General features: G+C 35.6%; 1 non-coding gene across 1 annotated transcript; it reads right to left on the reverse strand.

Moving 5' to 3' along the window:
- Positions 1–5,473: 5,473 nt before the first annotated feature.
- Positions 5,474–5,582, reverse strand: LOC112128847 (U6 spliceosomal RNA). Its single transcript, XR_002911303.1, has one exon. It is a non-coding gene; the product is annotated as a U6 spliceosomal RNA (small nuclear RNA).
- Between the last annotated feature and the right edge of the window lie 991 nt (positions 5,583–6,573).

Genomic DNA, 6,573 nt, shown 5'->3' on the forward strand with positions numbered 1-6,573 from the left:
AAAACATATAGTATTGGTTTTCTGTTTCTGTATTATTTTGCTAAGGATAATGGCCTCTATCTTCATGCATGTCTCTGCAAAGGACATAATCTCATTCGTTTTTATGGCTGCATAGTATTTCATTGTGTATATGTGTGACAGTAGATGGCTAGTCAAGCATGAGCAGGGGAGGAGAGGGTTCCCCACGTCCCCACCAGGAATGTCATGCAACCATCAGGTGATGGTCAGGTGGTTGTTAACTGTCTCTCTAAAATAATAATTGTTCACAGCCAGCACCAGGGAAAGGCTGTCTCCCAATAGATAGAAAAAACCTAAAACTGGTGATCAGCATCTTCTCAACAAGGTCTTGGGAGTTGGGCAAGAGGGCTCAAGCATGCTCAAGCATGCACACTAAAAGGCAAAATGGCAGAGTTTAACTGGTATTTGACCTTCCTCTAGGAATGCTGGACTGGTAAGGGAAGAACACCTTAAGTGAGCATGCATGCAGCTCCAATAAACACACTGTGCATGCGGCCCCTCCCAAGTGCTAACAGACCACTGTACATGTGGACAGCCCAACCCAAGGGAATAATCAGGGGAGAAGGGATTTAAGACCCTGGGAGTATGCCAATGTATAAAACCCCAAGTCGAAGGTCAAACACAGTACAGTTGATCTCTCAGGTTGCCTACCTGGCCCTCTTCCAAGTGTACTTTATCTCCTTTCATTCTTCCTCTAAATCTTTTTAATAAACTGTCACTCCTGCTCTAAAACTTGCCTTGGTCTCTCCTTTATCCTTCTGCCCCTCAGTCAAATTTTTCTTCTGAGGAGGCAAGAATTGAGGCTGCTGCAGACCCATATGCATTAGCTGTCAGTAATGTACTTTAGTGCCCCATGGCTTAGATACATTCCACTGCTAACAAACTTACCACATTTTCTTTATACAGTCTGTCATTGATGGGCATTTAGGTTGATTCCATGTCTTTGCAATTGTGAATAGTGCTGCAATGAACATACAAATGAATGTGTCTTTATAATAGAACAATTTACATTTTGGGGCATATATACCCAGTAATAGGATTGCTGGGTCAAATGGTATTTCTGACTTTAGGTTACTGAGGAATCACCACTTTATCTTTTACAATTATTGAATTAATTTACACTCTTACCAACATTGCATAAGCATTCCTCTTTCTCCACAATCTTGCCAGCACCTATTATTTTTTGACCTTTTTATAGTAGCCATTCTAACTGATGTGAGATGGTATCTCACTGTGGTTTTGATTTGCATTTCTCTGATGATCAGTGATGTTGAGCTTTTTGGCGTATAATTGTTGGCTGCAATATGTCTTGTTTTGAAAAGTGTCTGTTCATGTCCTTTGCCCACTTTTTAATGGGGTTGATTTTTTCTTGTAAACTTGGTTAAGTTCCTTATAGATGCTGGATATAAGACCTTTGTTAGATGCAGTTTGCAAAAATTCGCTCCCATTTTGTATGTTGTCTGTTTACTCTGTTTATTTTGCTGTGTCAAAGCTCTTTAGTTTAATTACATTTCATTTGTCAATTTTTGCTCTTGTTGCAATTGCTTTCGGCATCTTTGTCATGAAACCTTTGACTGTGCCTATGTCCTAAATGGTATTACCTAGGCTGTCTTCCAGGGTTTTTATAGTTTTGAGTTTTACATTTAAGTCTTTAATCCATCTTGAGTTAATTTTTGTATATGGTGTAAGGAAGGGATCAGTTTCAATATTCTTCATATGGCTAGCCAGTTCTCCCAGCACCTTTTACTAAATAGGGAATCCTTCCCCCATTGCTTGTTTTTATCAGGTCTGTTGAAGATCAAATAGTGGTAGGTGTGTGGTCTTATTTTTGGGTTCTCTATTCTGTTCCATTGATATGTGTGTCTGTTTTTGTACCAGTACCATGCTGTTTTGGTTACCGTAGCCCCATTATAATAGTTTGAAGTCAGGTAGCATGATGTCTTCAGCTTTGTTCTTTTTGCTTAGGATTGCCTTTGTTATTCTGGCTATTTTTTGTTTCCATATGAATTTTTAAATAGTTTTTCTAGTTCTGTGAAGAATCTCAATGTTAGTTTAATAGGAATAATATTGAATCTTTACATTGGTGTGAGCAGTATAGCCATTTTAACGATACTGATTCTTATTATCCATGAGCATGGAATGCTTCTCCATTTGTTTGTGTCATCTCTGATTTCTTTGAGCAGTAGTTCATAGTTATCCTTGTGGAGATCCTTCATCTCCCTGGTTAGCTGTATTCCTGTATTTTATTCTTTCTGTGGCAATTGCGAATGGGAGTTCATTTCTGATTTGGCTCTCAGTTTGACTGTTGTTGATGTAAAGGAATGCTAGTTATTTTTGCATATTAATTTTGTATGCTACAAATTTGCTGAAGTCTAAGGATATTTTAGAATGAGACTATCAAGTTTTCTAAATATAGGGACATGTCATTTGCAAACAGGGATAGTTTGTCTTCCTCTCTTCCTATTTGGATGCCTTTCTTTCTTTCTCTTGCCTGATTGCCCTGGCCGTGACTCCCATTACTCTGATGTATAGGAGTGGTGAGAGAGGGAATTCTTGTCTTGTGCCAGTTTTCAAGGGGAATGCTTCCAGCTTTCATCCATTCAGTATGGTGCTGGCTATGAGTTTGTCATACATAGCTCTTATTATTTTTAGATATGTTCCTTCAATATCTAATTTATTGAGAGCTTTTAACATGAATGGATATTGAATTTTATTGAAATCCTTTTCTTCATCTATGGAGATAATCATATAGGTTTTGTCTTTAGTTCTGTTTATGTGGTGAATCACATTTATTGATTTGTGTATGTTTAATCAACCTTGCATCACAGGAATAAAGCCTACTTGATTGTTGTGAATAAGCTTTTTGATTTGCTGCTATATTTGGTTTGCTAGTATTTTGTTGAGAATTTTTGCATTGATGTTCATCAAGGATATTGGCCTGAAGTTTTCTTTTTTTTGTTCTATCTCTGCCAGTTTTTGGTATCAGGATATTGCTGGCCTCATAGAATGAGCTAGGGAGGAGTCCCTTCTCCTCAATTTTTTGGAGTAGTTTCAGTAGGGATGGTACCAGCTCTTCTTTGTACTTCTGATAAAATTCAGCTGTGGATTCATCTGGCCCTGGGCCTTTTTTTGGTAGGCTATTTATTCTGCCTCAATTTCAGAGCTCATTATTGGTCTGTTCAGGGACTCATTTTCTTCCTGGTTTAGCCCTGGGAGGGTGTATGTGTCCAGGAATTATCCATTCTTGTAGATTTTCTTATGTATGTGGATGGAGGTGTTCATAATATTCTCTTATGATTGTTTATATTTTTGTGGGGTCAGTGTTAATATCCCCCTTGTTGTTTCTGATTGTGGTTATTTGAATCTTCTTTCCTTCTGTATTATTCTACCTGGCAGTCTATCCATTTTATTAATTTTTTCAAAAACAAGCTCCTGGATTTATTGATCTTTTGAATGGTTTTTTTTGTGTTTCGATCTCCTTCAGTTCAACTTTGATTTTTGTTATTTTCTATCTTCTGCTAGGTTTGGGATTTGTTTGCTCTTGCTTCTCTAGTTTTATTAGTTGTAATATTAGGTTATTTACTTGACATCTTTCTAACTTTTTGAGTGGGCATTTAGTGCTATAAAATTTCCTTTTAACATTGCCTTAACTGTGTCTCAAAGATTCTGGTATGTTGTAACTTTCTCATTAGTTTAAAAAAACTTCTTGATTTATGCCTTAATTTTATTATTTACCTAAATAATAGGTATTTAGAAGCAGAATATTCAATTTCCATTCAACTGTATAGTTTTGGGTGAATTTCTTAGTCTTAATCAGTAATTTGATTGTACTATAGTCTGAAAGACTGTTATGATTTCAGTTCTTTTGCATTTGCTGAGGAGTGTTTTACTCCCAATTACGGATTGATGTTAGAATATGTGCCATGTTGCAATGAGAAGGTATATTTTATTGTTTTGGGGTGGAGAGTTCTTTTAATATTTATCAGGTCCTTTTGATCCAGTGTTGAATTCAGGTCCTGAATATCTTTATTAATTTTCTGCCTCAAAGATATGTATAATATTGTCAGTGAGGTGTTAAAGTCTCCTACCATTATTATGTGGGAGTCTAAGTCTCTTTGAAGGTCTCTAAGAACTTGCTTTATGAATCTGAATGCTCCTGTGTTGGGTGCATATATATTTAGGACAGTTAGATCTTCTTGTTGAATTGAACCCTTTACCATTATGTAATGGCCCTCTTTGTCTTTTTTGACATTTGTTGGTTTAAAGTCTGTTTTTCAGAAACTAGGATTGCAACCCCAATGTTTTCTGCTTTCCCTTTTCCTGGTAGATTTTTCTCTAATTCTGTATCTTGAGCTTATGTATGTCATTGCATGTGAGATGGGTCTTTTGAAGACAGCATACCAAAGGGTCTTAGTACTTTATCCCACTTGCCAGTCTGTGTCTTTTAACTGGGACATGTAGCCCATTTATATTTAAGGTTAGTATTGTTGTGTGAAGATTTGATCCTGTCATCACAATGCTAGCTGGTTATTTTGCAGACTTACGTGTTTACTTTATAATGTCACTGGTCTGTGTACTTCAATGTGTTTTGTAGTGACTAGTAATGGTGTCAGTGTTTCCTTTTCATATTTAGTGCTTCCTTCAGGAGCTCTTGTAAGGCAGGCCTGTGGTAACAAATTTCTCAGCACTTGTTTGTCTAAAAAGGATCCTGTTTCTCCTCAGCTTTTGAACTTCTGGGTTGGAATTTCTTTTCTTAAAAATGTTGAATATTGACCCCCAATCTCTTCTGGCTTGTAGGGTGTCAGCTGAGAGGTCTAATCTTAGTCTGAGAGCTCCCCTTTGTGTGTGACCTGGTCTTTCTCTCTAGCTGCCTTTAACATTTATTTTTTCTTTCATTTTGACCTTGGGGAATCTGATAATTATATGTCTTGGGGATGATCTTCTTGTGAAGTATCTTATAGGGATTCTCTGCGTTTCCTGAATTGAATGTTGGCCTCTGCAACTAGGTTGGGGAAATTCTCTTGGATGACATCCTGAAATATGTTTTCTGAGTTGGTTGCATTCTCCCTATCTCTTTCAGGTGCAGCAATCAGTTGTAGATTCAGTTTCTTTGCATAATCCCTTATTTCTAAGAGGTTTTGCTCATTCATTCTCATTTGTTTTTCTCTATTGTTGTCTGCCTACCTTATGTCAGGAAGTCATTCTTCAAGCTCTGACATTCTTTCTTCTGTTTGGGCTATTCTGCTATTAATATTTGTAATTTCATTATGAAATTCTTGTGTTTTTCAGCTCTGTCAGTTCAGTTACATTCTTCTCTATACTGGCTATTTTGTCTGTCAGCTCATTCAATTCTTATGTTGATTTTTAGCTTCCTTGCATTGGGTTAGAATGTATTTCTGTAGTTCAATTAACTTTGTACCTATCCATTCTGAATTCTACTTGTCATTTCAGCCATAAAAATATGGAATACTTCACGAATTTGCATGTCATCATTGCATAGGTGCCAAGATAATCTTTTCTGTGTCATTCCAATTTTAGCATATGTCCTGCCAAAATATAAGCACTGTCCTTCAATTTTTAAGGGTTCTTTAAATAGTAAGGATACTAACCCTGTGTCTGTGTTATAGCCTGTGAATATTATCTCCTAGTTGTCAATAGTATTTTGCCTTGTTTATGATTCACTTTGCAATGCGTTTGTTCAGGGAATCAGATTTATAGCTCTTTCTTTCATTTCCTTTGGATTTGAGTCAGAGTTCTATACCATTGTTAAAGAGTAATTTGCCTAAGTTTCTTCTAGTATTTGTATGGTTTTCTTTTTACTTTTAGGTACCTAAGTTATTTGGAGTTTACTCTTTCATATGGTATGAGATATGGGCCAAATTTTATTTATATGGCTACAGGTTTTACAGCATCATTTATTTAAAAATCCATCTTGCCCCAGTGGTTTAAGATGCCATTTTATAATATACTAAATTTCTCTATGTGCTGGGGTTAATTTCTGTACTTTCTCTTGTATGCCATTGCCATGTTTGCCTGTACATCGCTACTTTAATTTTACAGGTAGTGTATCACATGTTTTAGTGTTAGAGCAGAGCTACTTTCCTATCATAAATATATTTTTCAAAATTTCCTGGCTATTCTTGCATGCTTATTTTTTCATATGAACTTTAGTGTCACAATTTGATTCACTCCCTACAATAGTTTGTTGGCATTTGTATTCTTATTGCATTCACTTTATATATTAATATATGGAGAATTGTTATCTTTTAAATATTGTGTTGTTTTGTTTAATTCTATTTTCACACCCTTTAGTGTTATCCTAACATTTTTCTATATAAGATTTGCACCTTTCTTGTTAATTTTTTCTAAATATTTAGTATTTATTATTGCTATTATAACTAAAGTTCTCCTACCAATTTGCCATCTGTTTATTATTTCTGAGTAAAAAACAATTGATTTTTGATAATTAATTTTATATTCTTCTACTTGACTGAATGATTTTATGATTGACCTAGTTTTAACATTGATTGTTGCTATCATTGTTTTATGGTGCCT

This window comes from Pongo abelii, chromosome 15, assembly GCF_028885655.2.
Source record: "Pongo abelii isolate AG06213 chromosome 15, NHGRI_mPonAbe1-v2.0_pri, whole genome shotgun sequence".
NCBI classification, from domain to species: domain Eukaryota; kingdom Metazoa; phylum Chordata; class Mammalia; order Primates; family Hominidae; genus Pongo; species Pongo abelii.